Source organism: Pelobates fuscus, chromosome 5, assembly GCF_036172605.1.
Source record: "Pelobates fuscus isolate aPelFus1 chromosome 5, aPelFus1.pri, whole genome shotgun sequence".
Taxonomy (NCBI): Eukaryota; Metazoa; Chordata; class Amphibia; order Anura; family Pelobatidae; genus Pelobates; species Pelobates fuscus.
This window is the reverse complement of record NC_086321.1, coordinates 228685884-228701829: the sequence shown is the minus strand read 5'-3', so window position 1 is coordinate 228701829 and position 15946 is coordinate 228685884. Positions and strand designations below refer to the sequence as shown.

Below are 15946 nucleotides of genomic sequence, written 5' to 3'. Positions count from 1 at the left end.
TCCCCATAGCAGCCATTGATGCAGAGGTATTCTTTGCAGCATGAGATGGTGCATTGTCATGCATGAAGATGATTTTATTACGGAAAGCATAGTTCTTCCTTCTGTACCAGGGAAGAAAGTGGTCAGTCAGAAACTGCACATACTTTGCAGAGGTCATCTTTTTTATACCTTCGGGGACCCTAAAGGGGCCGACCAGCTCTCTTCCCATGATTCCGGCCCAAAACATGACTCCACCGCAGCCTTGCTGACGTCGCAGCCTTGTTGAAACAGGGTGGCCGTCCACCAACCATCCACTACTCCATCCATCTGGACCATCCAGGGTTGCACAGGACTCATCAGTGAACAGGACTGTTTGAAAATTAGTCTTCATGTATTTTTCTGCCCAATGCAGCTGTTTCTGCTTGTGAGCATTGGTTAGTGGTGGCCAAATTGAAGGTTTATGCACAGTTGCAAGACTCTACACCTTGATATCTGTGGGATTCCAGAGGCACCAGCAGCTTCAAATATTTGTTTGCTGCTATGTAATGGTATTTTAGCAGCTGCTCTCTTGATCCGATGCATGGATCTGGCAGAAATGTTCCTCAATGTCCCTTTATCTGCACGAACCTATCTATGCTCTGAATCAGCCATAAATCTCTTAATAGTGTGATGATTACGCTTAAGTTTTTGTGGCATTGAACTATTTCACTCTTTTTGGCAGCAGAGAGATCCTTTTTCTTCCCCATATTGCATGAAAATGGTGCTCTGCTTAATAATGTGGAACACCCTTCTTTAGTAGTTTTTCCTTAAATTGGGCTCACCTGGCAATCTAATTATCACAGGTGTCTGAGATTGTTTTCAGTGATCAAAAGAGCCCTGAGACACAATGTCATCCATGAGTTAAACTGAAAAACAAAATATTTAATCTTTGTGACACTTAAATAGAATTTGCATAATAATTTGGAACAGGGAGTAAAAACAATTTTATATGCAATGTAATTGAATGGGCCAAATAACCAGGGCTCAGGTCACTACACGTTATTAATAAATATTTTCTTGTTTAATTATATTAGAATAACTTAATGTGATTTACATTTGCCCAGCTGACCCCCTAGTAATCTGCTCAACCACCAAATATCCCCCGAGAGGTGTCTCTTAACCACTTGTAGTACTGCACCATCTCCATCTTTATGATATTTTTGTATAATTTGTCATCTGCATAGAGTTACCTTTTTGATTTTATGTTACTACTCCATCATTTACAGTAATCTTCATATGTAAGAATTTGCAATTGCCTTAGCACTAACATGTCCATACTGAACAGTAAGGGCACAGCTCACCTTAAACTAATGTCACTCAATGTTAGATGGTTAAACTCTCCTGAAAAGTGGAGTATATTGTTAAAGAAATTACATAACAGCTCAGCCAATGTCTATTTTATACAAGAGACACATTTTAGAGAGGGTTCTGCCCCAACCTTAAAATCCAAACATAGTTCTAATAGTTTTACAGTAACTACGGGGGTGTCACAAACTTACCTTTACCCGGCGGCCGGGCCGTTCTCTTCCAGCCACGCGGGCAGAACGCACTTGCGTGGTCGCCTTGCCCAGTCCTTGGGCAGCGCAGCCCAAATCCTCCATGTAACCGCGATGCCTGAATATAATTCTTACCTTCAGTCCCACGAACGGCTCCCTCTGCTGGTTCGTGGGACAAACTGCAACCCCTAAAAATAAAAGTGAACTTTAAATTACACATAACCCAGTCCTTTGGTTTTACATGGCTAATGACAGGTATTAAATATTTAGGAGTCTACATTATCGGGTCTGCACAGAGCCAATTATTTACCCCTTTTGGAATATCTCACTTGCCCCTTTTTTTGAGGATTCATTTGCTTTTAAATCATGACACTGCCAAAAATTTTGAATATTTTATTTTTTAGACAAGATCCAGCGCACTTACTTATCCAATACACAGCAACTTCACTGTTGACAGATTTTTTTTTTTAAACTAGGCAAAAATAATGGGGGTTTAGTCTCCTCCGCTGGCTGACATCAGTGGGGAGGAGCGTGGGCGGAGCTGGGCCAGCACCGAGGGTCATGTCCCGGGTTTGTTTTCCTGACACTATAGTTTCCCTTTAACTGATTTCCCTGAAAACCATCAAAGTGTGGATACTGAGCCAGTGAGTGCATTGTTAACTGATCTGTTTGTTTACAGCAGTGGTCCCAACCCAGTCCTCAAGTACCCCTACCAGTCCAGGGTTTAGGGATTACCCAGTTGTGTCTAAGGTGTTTTTTGTTTTCTTCTAAAAACACTTTAGACACAACAAGGTAATCCCTAAATCCTGGACTGGTAGGAGGTACTTGAGGATTGGGTTAGGAGCCCCTGGTTTAGAGTGTTACACTGAAAAAAATAAATGAGATGGATGTGGGATTCAGAGGGTGCTTCACAACTGATTATTTCCGATTTTCTTGTATCTACTATAAAAAAAAATCCTCATTTTTATTGCTTTAGCATGTTGAGTACATTTAAGCTACTTGTCATTTGTTGCCATTTAAGTACAACTGTTTTCTTTCCACGTTACATAATAATTACATGTTTCAGTTTGATGTCCTGAAAAAAATGCTTTGTTTTTAGTAGTGTAGTGACATGGAGATCATGGTTACACAAAATGTAATTGACAGTAAGTTCATTTAAAATGATATACAGTTGTAAATAAACTGCCATCCATGAGCAGATGAAGTCTCTTTAAATCTTGCCAGAAGAAATATCTTAACAAACTTAATGAGCTGGCAATTTTATGACAAAGATCAGCAATACAAAGCGTTTCAACTATGGAAGCTATAGTTGTGATTTTAATTCTATTTTTTGTATTGTTATGTAACATGGGTAATATTTGAGCCCTAAATATTTACCATAGCCCTCCCTACATTTCCTGACATCTGAATGATGTCCAGACATCGAAGTAGAGCTGTGTTGCCTTAAAATGCCAAGCCTATTTTTTAGTCCCAGTTTGGCCCTGTCTGTACCTGAGGTGGATAGTGAAATGCTAGCTAGTGGTCATGAGATTTGCAGTTCAACAACTCAATGGTTAACTTGATTATAGACCTTTCAAAAATGTAAAAAATAATAATAATAATAAGAAGAAGAATGTTTAACTCCTACATCTTCCCTAGAGTCAGGGACAGAATTATATGTCAGGTGCCTCTAGGTACAGAATTCTAAGGATTGCTTAGATTTTGAGAGCGGTTAGAAAAGGGGTTAGGGTAGGTTGAAGTAGTTGCAAAGTACTAACCCTACCATGTCCTTTGTACTATACCAAACCTCCTATGATTGATATTAGAGCTGCAGGAGCTCATTACTGTCCTAAGATATACAATGTGCATCACTAAATACTGTCCCTGCTCCTCCTGCAAGGCATTTCCTCTGTGAGAGGCTGTTAGGGGGCAGATGGGAAGTGTTCCCTTCCACTACCTGTCCAGCCTCACACACAGACACTGGAGGAACTGGGACAGGCCTACATTTTAAAACCTACATAGCGGTTCCTTCAGGACTGCTATTATGTCTTCTGGTACTTATCTGTCCCCACCAGTCCACTATGTGCTAAAAACAGGCGACCATTACAGGACAAGCGCCTGTAGGAAGGTTCTACTCTGTGTAATAGGAAATCTGGCCCTGTCCAAAGTGCTGGTGAGATTGCAGTAAGTACTTCTAGCTACTACATATAACTTTGAGATACATATTCTGCTTATAATATACATGATGGAAGTGCTCCTCAGCTACTAATCGAATCTTGACAGAATACTGATCTGGTGTCACTTACCGCACCCTTTGGGACTTGCATGAACCCAGATGATCCTTCAACGCACTCCCTGCTTGATCTCCTCAAAATCCAGAAGAGGCCTAGTGCAGGCTTATGTGACCGCTCTCCTGCTCTGTGTAACACAGCCCCGGCTGACTTCTTGCTGCTCCGTTCCCCTTTGGGCCAGTGGGGTTTATTCCAGTCTCCACTGGGTTAAAGTGCATGCCTCCTGTGTGGCTCCAAGAACGCTCCAACTTGCCTGCGTTACAAAGTAGATTGTGCCAAGATGGCGGACACAGATGCTCCTCATGCACACAGCTTATCCAGACATCAGCCCATCGAAAACAACCCTGAAGAAGCTCGAACAGATCTTTTAATGCTCCTGGACAGCCCTGGAAGAAAGGACGCGAGCATCATCTCGTACCAAGGGACTTACCTCTACTCCATAGGGCCGAGTCATGGCTCAACAGTTTCTTGGCATGGCACGGCCACCTGCATGGGTGGATGCTCCAGAGAAAAAGACCTAGGAGGCTGCAGGATCAGCGGCAATGCCCCAACACCATGGTTCCCACGCTGGCGGTACCTCGCCCCAAAACCAGGCAGGCAAACTTACTCCCGAAGCGTCCAACAAAGCTCAGTGGCCTGTCACTCATGTACCCAGCTACACTGGCCCCTGCAATTGGCGAACACTGGCTCCTGCTGGAGGAGAGAATGCATGCAGATGGGGCACAGTGGATGGACTCCATCATTGCGGCTGACAGTGACTGAGGCAGGGACTTTTGACCATTAGGAATCTGCTGACCGATCCTCACACCATGTTGCCAATTCGGCTGTCTTGTTCATGACCACACAAAGCAACCTCCATGCAATTTTTTTTTTTTTATTAGTTTCTTTTTTTTGAGAATCTGCTATTGTTGTGTCCTTGGACCCAGTGATCTTTACATATCTTGAAATGTAACTATAGTTATATACCTAAACATGTCTCTTTCTGTCATTCTGCTTTACCTACATAGAGCTATGTTCCTGATGTATTTCTACTTAATTACAAAAAAGTGCAGTAACCCTGACATTTTATGATACTTATTACTGTTGTTGTTCCTGTCATCTGAGAAATGTCTATGCAACCAGGCTATATTATTCGATACACTATATAGTGCATCGAATAATATAGCATGGTTACATAGACGTTTTCCATTTGTGTCCGATTTCCCCTGTGTTAGTGCATTGAATAATGCACTTTGTTAGTGCACTATTCGATGCACTAACACAGGGGGAATATGACACAAATGGAAAAAAAAACAAAAATCTCTGAATAATGCCTTATTGTCATTATACTTCAGGGTCCATCCCTCACGAACATTTGTAAAGCATTTTAAAAGAATGTTTTTACTTACTACCAGGCACTGCGGAACCATTTTACTGGCTCAGAGCACATACACATGATCTGAGCTGGCAGGGGAAGTGAGTTAAAGTAGGAGGTGCAAAGGCGGGGGTAACAAATAGTATCGGATGGGGTATGGAGGTGGGAGGTCTACAATTGAGGAGGGTGGGATGGGGAAGCAATCTTCCCTTTGGAGATGCTCTGCCTGCAAGGGGAACATTTTTAAGTCTGTTGGCAGTTTGCAGTGCGCGTTAAAGACAGATGTTTTCTCTGCAGAGAATTTATATTAGAGAGTCCGGAACACCCTACTGGGCTGCCAATGTCATGTGTACTGGGGGTGCAATTAGACCCCCAGCACACAATTAACAATAACTCTGAATGTGCAGTTTCAAGCTCATCCAGACTCCTACCACCATTACCACTTCAAATCACCAGCAGTGCTGCTTTAAAAAAAAAAAAGACTCAAAGATCAAAACGTATATATATTATGTTATTATTTATATAACGCCAATAAATTTTGCAGCGCTTTATATATATATATATATATGATTTTAATCTGAAAGTATATATGGTTTTTATAGGTCAGTTTTCTTTCTATAAATAAAAGTACTGTATTTGCCTATGCTAAGGAAAAGGCTGTGCTACCATTTGGTAAGTTGTGAGTGATGTGAGTTTTTCTCCTGGAGGATTTCAATGTTCTGAGGTTGATAAAATGCAAACATTGTATTGCTTAAAGGAGCACTTTATTCTCAGGAACACAAACATATTCCTGACCCTATAGTGTAAAAACCCTATCCAACTACCACCCTATATCGCTACTGCCATTTGCCTCCAATATCCTTGAGAGAGTTGTGTATGCGAGATTGACAAACTTCCTCGAATCCATCTCATCCCACTTCAGTCTGGATTCCACGCTCATCATTCTGTTGAAACAGCTGTGACCAAAGTATCCAACAATTTAATCGCTTTTAAATCTCGCAGCCATCTCACAGATCATCAACAGCTTCTTCTCTGTAATTTTGGTCTACGGGATACTGCTCTCTCCTGGTGCTCGTCCTACCTCTCCCAGCGCTTTTTCAGTGTTTCTTTCTCTGGCTCTGCCTCTACCTCGCAGGCTCGCTGCCTAGGTGTTCTCTTTGACTCTGACCTCTCCTTCACCCCTCATGTCCAGTCGATCGCCAAATCCTGCCGCTTCCATCTCAAAAACATAGCTCGCATCCGCCCCTATTTAACACCAGACGCAGCCAATGTGCTGGTCCATGCCATTATTCTTTCTCGACTTGACTAATGCAATCCCCTTCTCAGTGGTCTTACATGTTCTCAAATTGCACCACTGCAATTTAAAATGAATGCGGCGGCGAGGCTCATTTTCCTGCCCGCCGCGCACCTCCCACGCCTCCCCTCTCTGGGATCTCTTCATTGGCTTCCAGTTAGATATAGGGCTCAATTTAAAATTCTGGTGCTTGCTTACAAGTCCCTACATAATGCTGCTCCAACCTACCTATTGTCACGGCTTACCTAAGGTGGGAGTCCGGTAGGCAGAGATTTGTGCTCACCCTTGCAGATATACACAGAACAAGGTGATAAGGTTAGAAACCTCCAGGACTGTGAATCTGTGCACGGGGGCTGTTCATGAAAGGTGCTCCAATTCGCAGTACAGACAAGGACACAAGCAGAAGGATTGTCGAGGATAAGCCAAAGTCAGAGGATGCCAGAGGTCAGGATAAACAAGGAGGAAAGCCAAGGTCAGGAACCGGGGTCAATCTGGAGAACAAGTATCAGGAGACAAAAACAGGAACAACACATGATCACTAGAATCAAAGAACTGACAATGTTATCATGGAGAAGCAGGTTTATATACCTTGCTAATGAGCTATCTGCCTTAGGTGGACATAGAGAGACAGAAGCAGCCACAGGTAAAGTCCAGCCCCCTAGTGCTGCAGACAAGACAGCATAGGACAACAGGTAGACACATAAACTGAAGTGTGGCTCAGAGACAAGACAGCAGGACTAAGGCAGCAAGAGTCCAGAGTTCAGGTCCCCTTTTTGGCACCTCTGGAACGCCACATCTGGCCATCTTAATGTCACGGTTACACCTATCCTCCCTAATACACAAGTATGTCCCGTCGAGGCCCCTGCGCTCTGCCAAAGGCCTACGCCTCTCCTCTGTCCGTACTCCCACATCTGATGCTCACCTCTAAGACTTCTCCAGGGCTGCACCTTTTCTGTGGAACTCCCTTCCCTTCTCTGTTAGACTTTCACCCAGTCTCCACTCATTCAAAGAATCTTTGAAAACGCACTTCTTCAAGAAAGCATATCATTTAAACTGTTAGCAGGTTTTCATCCCCCCAACCCCCCATGACTCCTCTCCTGCAACAGTCAAAAATAACCTACTAAGTTAATTATGTGTCTTTTAGTTCACCCATTGTACAGCGCTATGGAATTTGCTGGCGCTATATAAATAATAATAATAATGTCACAAAAATACATGAGGTATTCAATGTAAAGCATCAAGATATACTCACCTATGTTTTAGCGCTGCCATCTTCTGAGCTTTGTGGGTGTTACTGTTTGTGTAATACTCTCCTTCAGTCCTTCCCTGGCCTTCTGTGATTTGCTCTATATAGAGTCTATTACAAAGATCTTACTCGTAGGTGGGAGAAATACTTATTTTTAATCAGGTTTCTACCAGATAGACATCAATTCAGGGAAACTGAAAAATGTAATATCTGGAATATGTATTGGGTATCTTCTTTGAATTCTATAAACCACTCCATATACCGTATGTTGATGATTACATTAAATATTGACTTAGTCAGTATGAGCTGACATGTTGTATATATTTTATATATTTGATTGCATTTATTTAGCATATGTATTGTATTCCTATTTTATAATGTCTGATTGCATATTAGTGCTGCGGAATAAGTTGGTACTATATAAAGGCCAATAATAATAAAATACTACAATAATATGTTTTGATGTAGCTTTCACAGTGCTAGTTACACATGCTAGTGCAATACAATGTATAGGTGCACAAGGTATAAGTAATTTGCTCATTCTACCTCTTCACTATTGTTACATAAACTGTAAAGAGTGGACTAAAATGATTTGTGCTATGCAAATAAAACGCACACGTATATACATACAAACTTACTGTATTTCTTCCTGCCTTACTGTGAGCTGTCAAGCGCTACGTACACCTGGCATAATAGCGTACATTATATATAATCATTATATTTTAATAATATAATGTCATTATATATAATTACTGTAGTAAGGTACCTACCCTGGTTATGCAAGCCGTATAGTGCCAAACACAACTTGGATTTATTCAGTAAAATAAGAGAATTGGAAACATAATAACACTATTTGGGCTAAAATCTACAAGATCTGGAAAATGTTGCATTTTGCAATTAGGTTTTAAATTCACAATTTTCATGTTTAGTGGATAAACCCTATGTTACTGCTATATAAAGTATACCTGCAAATTTAGCTATTTGTACACCAAATTGTAATTTAAGTACGTGCTTGCAATTTAGTCCCCCCCCCTTTTTATTTTCTGTCCCCCTGTTATTGTTTTGATTGTTTGTTAAACATATTTTTCTAAAAAAAATATTTAAATAAAACATATTTGAACCTAAAAAGAAACAAACTGTGTAACTAAGGTATGCCTGCCTCTACTGTAATGTAATAGGTGGTGTTTAACACTTGTTAGATAATATAATATATATAATATATATATAATATAATAAAATATAATATATATATATATATATATATATATATATATATATATATATATATATATATATATATATATATATATAATATAAATACAAAACACTTCCCTGTATAACTATTTCACTTCTTTTACTTATAACTGTAGTATACACATATTATATTGTATAATTAAACCTGGAAAATGCTAAGTACACCTGTTGGTGCTATATGTAAATACACAATGTCTCATTACTGCACTTATTGTACCTACCTAACCTACTACTGTAATGCATCTACACTTACTGCACATTCCTTCCAATGTATCCTGCTAGTTGCTAGGTATGAGCATATAAAAATATGTTAAACAACCATTCATAAATCACAATTGTTACTTGAGAAAGTCTGATCAAAGTATGCTGCTCCCAGCTAGTGACAAGCTGAGAATGAAGTTTAGGAGATGTTTCTGGTACTGAGAGGGTTAAAGAACGTTCGTGCTACCTGTCCCCATAGAGATGTGAATATAATTCGTTCTGACGTTCTGAGATTAGCTTTAGGTTATAAGGGAAAGCTTCCCCATTGTGCAAACCGTCTCACTGTAACTGGGTCTTTGGGGACAGTTTTTGTCCCTGTGTTTTTAGTTGCAATCTCTGACTCTGTGACCTGTGGTGCTATGAAGTTTCGGTGCCCTCCCTCCCTCATCTGTGACAGGGGTAGGCTGCCTGCTAAGAGGACCTGACATTCACCTCCCCCCGCCCCTATCCCCTGCACAGCCACAGGACTGTTCTCCTATCCCCAATCTCATTGCTTTCAGTGTAGCAGGCAAAGCACAGAGCTCCAGGCAGCAGCACGGCAGCTGTGCTGTTCATGTCATCAGATCAGTCCCTCCTGTATAATTTGGGATCCATAGCTCCCCACAGCACCCCTAGTGTGACAATGCAGCTTGTAACTAAGATCCCCCATGCAATTCAATGGACAGGCTGAACAGAGAAGGGGGGCTTCCTGGGGCTGCTGATCAGCTGCTCACAGAGCTGGCTTCAAGGAGCTGACATCAATATCCTACTTTCCCTTCCTGGGGTCTGGAGACTGAGGAGAGGGCACGTGTGGGAAAAAGGGGGACCCGGGTACCTTACTCTTTTTCTTTCTGGAACTTTTTGGGGGGAAGGGTGGGAGAAAGTTGTGGAATAAATCAAAATCTGGCGACTGTGATTTGACTGAAGATTGGAAGATGCATGTGGCAGTATGGGATTAAATCATTGTTACCTGGTAAGTACGGGCTACTATAACAACCTGATTAAAGAATAGATAGACAGACATGATTTGTGCATGCCAATTACTTTTTTTTTTTTAAATATCCCCATTGTATAATTTTAATGCTCTGCAGAAAATGTTGGTGCTTTATAACTGATGATGATAGAGAGAGATATAGATGTACATTTAATTCATATGTTTATATAGTTGATGTGTGTATGGTCCTAATAGATGGTTTGGAGAATTGAATGGCGGTGAAGCCAAAATGTAATACAAATTAATGGTAAAGATGGTGGTATAATCATTTTTTTTTTTTTCCTTTTATTTTTTTTCTTCTCATTTTATTTATTGGGTGACCATTGTGTCAATTGTATTTCTGTTCCAGTACTAGGCCACAAATTTCCTATCCAGGTCCTAGAACATTTTATTTCTTGACTAGATTTCATTATACAGCGCTACGGAGTCTGATGGTGCTATATAAATAATAAAATAATAATAATAATAATTATACAATACTACATGCATGATAAATAGATAGATAGACAGACAGATAGATAGATACAACCATAAGATTATTTTATAATTTTAGTATGTTTACTAGTTATCACAAAAGTACACTATTTTCATCTCTTTTCATATCATATAAACAATGACATTTGACACAATAAGAATATTTTTTTTAAATAGCCACATTTCGAGCTGTCAGATAGTGTAAGATAATGTATTGCAGTTATATTATATGTAGAGTACCATCATGATGATTGGTTTTTCTAGGAGCCAGAGCAAGTGAGACCATTCACCAAGCATTCTCAAGAACAATGCAGTTCTATATATTGTAGTCATGTGATTTTTATCCAGTCCTGTGTCTTTTTTTTATAGTATTGGACTGCGCATGGGTGGGTTGTGTAATTAATTTAAATAACCCAAACTGCGTACATTGTTTATCAGTTATTCACGAATCACCAAGATATTATGCACCGGTGTATGTTTTTACTTTTACGGAACAAGTAAGGTGTATTTATAGGAAGGGGCTGGACTGCATTTTCTTAATACATTTACGCTGTATCTGCTCTACAGCCCTGTGATTGATAAGCAGCGCATTGTCTATTGTGCACAGTAAGTCCTGACTAGTGAATGACGCTTTGACATCTATCTTAATAAGTTTAGGTGAAAAAATTCAAACTGGAATTTTTTTTTGGAACATTTTCAGGTTTATTTACTAAAGTGTAAACTGTTAGGACATCAAAGTGAATTCAAACTGAATTTAAAAATTTAAGTCAAAATAACCAAATTGAAAATAATTCTGATTCAGAGAATTCTCCTAGTATTTGAGCTGAACTTGAGCTTGAACAAAATTCAATTTGAATTCACTTTGAATTCTGAACAATTCACACTTTCGTGAATAACCGTATAAATGTATAAAGGTTCTGTTAATTAATAGTTGATTGTCAGCTTGTCACAGTCACTGTTCCGTTAATAATCCCTTAAATTTAAAAAAAAAAAAGACTTAGAACACAAAGAGAAGATTGTAAATTGCCTAAAATTCTCCATTTAGTATAAATTATTATTGGTTTGAATAAATGTATTTTTTTATATTTATTGTGTATCTGATTACGAATTACTGACAGGTATGAAGTCAAATCTATTTATTTTTTATTTTTTTTACTTCTCTGAGTGTCGAACACTAATATGATATAATCTGCCAGGTTAATCTGTGGAAGATTTTGTTTGTTTGTATACCACAGAGTAATCACTCCAGAAAGAGATTCATAAAATTTATTTTTTGTCAGGAAGCCACGAAAACTTTACCAAGTTTTTTATTTCTGCCAGATGGCTTCATTTTAAGGAGACATTGTGCTTTTCTTATTCTGTAGTCTTAGAAATGACACGGACTTTTTGAACTGGTTCCAGGCTGGTTTGGAAAGCATGAATCCGCGCTCTCTGAGGATTGCAGGCAAAAGAAATTGTGGTCAGTTTACGTTTTTCTTACTCACTTAACTGACAGTCCCCTATGAGTTAGAGAAATAACTATATTAATGTCTGGACACTTAGTACTGGCATTATACTGTAGTATTTATTTTTGTGTGATTTGTCATGTCAGTGATGAAGCCTAAATTGCAAAATTGTAACATAAAGAATTAGAAGACTTTTTGTTTTGTCAAGAACAATTTTAAAGGAAAACCATTTTCCTCCTATTTCTTCATCCCAGAAGAATTTCTTTATTTTGTATCATTTGCTGCTTTGAGTATATATGTTTTTCTCTCTGGTGTGAATTTGTGTACCCCATTGAGTGTTCCTGGAAGGGCCGCAGCTTACCTCGGTATTAGTATTTAAAAAAAACAAAACAGGACTCTTTTGCATAAGGGATACGTAAGCCTATTTGAGCAGGGCTCATTTAACTTCTTGTTTCTGTTCACCTTACCTTGTCTGACATTCTTTCTTACTTTTGTTTTGTACAGTGCTGCATGGTATGTTGGCGCTAAATGATTATTAAAAATAATAAGAATTGCTAAATGACAGATCGGCATTATGGGTGCTTAGCTTGAAATATATGTTAATAGTCGCAATCAGTTTAGAAAGTAGTCCAGAAATATTACTTTTTAGCTCTGAACTGGATGAATAAGCAGTTTCTGTGGGGGAAGGAATTCCTACGTGACACATTGTGTTGCATTAAACTGGTCTTTTGGAATGTGCCATTGCATAATCATCTACAGTGCTGCACAAACTGCCCTCTTAGTCTTAAGATTGACCACAGTCAACGTCAGGTCTTCTTGTCGTTTCAGGCTTTTAACAATGGCTATTCCCGGACTATTCAGCTTTTGGCTAACTCCAACTCTTTGAGTGACATTCACTAAGTCTGATGCAAGTGTAACACACTTAGTCTATCACTATGTGCCTTACAGACCTGTGGAATGCAGCGATAGCTCACGCCAGCATTTAGCCAGTTTAGTGAACTCTGGAAAATTTTCTGAAATTTTCTAGAACATCAACTTTATTTGTTAAGATGTTTTTAGGGCTTAACCCCTTAAGGACACAGGACATGTGTGACATGTCATGATTCCCTTTTGTTCCAGAAGTTCGGTCCTTAAGGGCTTAATAACAGACACTTTTTATAATGGAAGAAATATAGTTTTACTTTAGTGTCCAAATGTATGACATTAAGACAAAAAAAAAACAAAACAATGTCTGTTTGATTATATATAAAGTAATTATGTAATTTAGGGGGACTCTCATAATTTCTTATCACGTATTTGTTTATCATTGCTAAACATTGATATATTCCATTTAAACGACATAGTTATTCCTGTATGAACATTAGCAGTATTACTTTGTGTCAGTGGGAAATTGATTCTACACAATGTTTGGTCAGTTAGTAATTTATTAGTTCTGGAAAGCTATTTGTGACAAACTAAATCGACTCACATAATGCACCCAAGGGATTTGTATCTAGGTGCATACATACATTGCTGGGCTGCAACGGATATCTGTAAAATGCAGGACACTAGACATAGTAAACAAAAACATTTGACAGTTTGAAAGGGTATATTTAACATTACCATTATCCTTAACATTTCTCAGAAACAATTATTCTGTAAAAAACTTTCATCAGCTATGCAACTTCTTAGGTCTTCTAAACGTTAGTTAGTTTGTCACCTTGTGATGTTGGGATTTTTTTTTTTATGTAAATATGTAATTGCAAAAAATGTTTAGAAATTTTAGCCTAAATATTACCACTTTAGTTTTTAATGAATAAACGTCTTATGTTGAAACATTTTGAGGCCAAAATGAAATTTTAAACATTTTAATGAAAGCAGTTTTGTTTTTGGTAATACCTTTACAATGTAACAAACCAGCCATTTTCAATATATATATATACACATACACATACACATACACATACACACACACACACATACACACACATACACATACACATACACACACACACACATACACACACACACACACACACACACACACATACACATCATATGTTAAAGAACGTGTGATTTTGTGGCATTCAGGGTTATTCACTAAACTGAGAATTCAAAGTAAATGTAAAATTAGCTGAAATTGAAGCATAACTAACTTAGATAATTTTTCAAGTTTGGCTATTCTGAATTCAGATTTGAGATTCACTTTGAATTCTCACTTTAGTAAATAACCCTGTTAGCCGTGTTTAAGGCACAAATAGCAGAATTGGAAACATTCTCTAAGTCAGCTATGCTTCCAATTCAGCTACTTTGGCCTTAAATTTTAATTTCACCTTGAATTCCCATCAATCTTCACCTTATTATATAGAATAAGCCTGAAAGTGTTAAACCCATTGACCTTTTTTTTTTTTAGTTGAAAAGCTCAGATCTTTTAAGCCCGTAAGAAAAAACAAGTAAACGATTTCCAACAAACTAATCAAGGGTTTTATTATGTGAATTGCGAGGCTAAATATGTGATAATTGCAATAAAGTAGAAAAGAAAATATGTTTGGCCGTTATTGCAAAAAATAAAAAATAATAATAATCATTTGCTAAAGCTTGAACAAAACAGTGACTTGTACTGAAATGAAAACTGCCTTTCAACTTTTATGGCAAAATAGGGAATTTGGTAAAAAGTCGGAATGGTTTAGATTTTTCTTTACCACACTATTTTGGCCTGAATTCACAAGTCCATTGTCAACTCATCACAATTCACTGTTGTGATTAAAGCCATTGTGAAAAATACAGGCTTGACTGCTATAGGACATGAACAACAGTCATTAATACATTTTAGGAAACAAATACTTGTCACCTTTACAGTTTCAAAACGATGCTTCAATATAAATACAACAAATTAGTAAGGTTACCGTACCCTTTATCCTCTAAGTGCTACTTAGTGCATACTGCTCTCCAGATTAAAATGGCTCAAGCTTGATAGTAATCATGATTTTCAATTTATATATATAACAGCATGCAGACTTCAATGTATCTCACTAGATTATTTCTGAGAATGTAGAAACAACAGTGTTACCAAAGATATAGATGTTTAATAAATATTTAAAGGAACACTGTAGTGTCAGGAAAGCAAATATGTATTTCTAATACGATAGTACTGGAATAAATGTTTTGGTGTTAAGATAAAAGGTTTCTCCCACACCATGCCGGTCTCACTGCGGCTGACCCCACCTCCTTCAATCTTGATGATCTCAGACAATCCAATGGAATAGGAAAGCATTGGGAGGCTATTGCGCATGCACCGCTAAACACCATGCATTGAATACGCTTCTCTGAAAAGGCAGCATTTACATTGAAAAGCATGTAGGGACAGGGTATAGACACCAGAATCACTACATTAAGATGTCCCTTTAATCTAAGAAAATCCACTGTGAATTGTTACATTGGGACTATACCAGATTGGAATTTATCTGAAAACATTTTCCCCTTATGGTCAATAGAATTGTGATATCTAGAACATTTAGGGCTTTATTGAGTAAACACCAATTTGTAGTGAAACTGAATTGCAACATGTAGGCAATAAAAGTCAAGTTGAGTCTATAACTGGATTGGGGATTTTTTCAAAACCAGCAGATATTAAATTAACTTGGGGGTTTGTTTACTAAAAGGTGATTGGTTGACCATTACCAACTGACTTGCAAATGTGAGGCAAAAAACAACTGACCAAGATATTTTTCCTAATCAATTTTTTTTCAAGTCATCAATCGAGGTTTTTAAGTCAGGAGTTAAACTGACATTACGCTGACATTACGCTGACATTACGCTCTGTTCTTTGAATATGCCCTGTACATTGTTTTTTTGTGTTTTTTTTTTGCTCTTTCCTTGTTC

The 15946-nt window shown here is 38.2% G+C and overlaps 1 protein-coding gene across 1 annotated transcript in view; it reads left to right on the top strand.

Moving 5' to 3' along the window:
* The first annotated feature begins 10126 nt into the window (after positions 1-10126).
* GLIS3 (GLIS family zinc finger 3) overlaps positions 10127-15946 on the top strand; it is a 373789-nt gene continuing 367969 nt past the window's right edge. The window contains exon 1 of the mRNA XM_063457211.1: positions 10127-10145. The gene's annotated coding sequence lies outside the window, so the exon portion shown is untranslated. The remainder of the gene's footprint in view (positions 10146-15946) is intronic.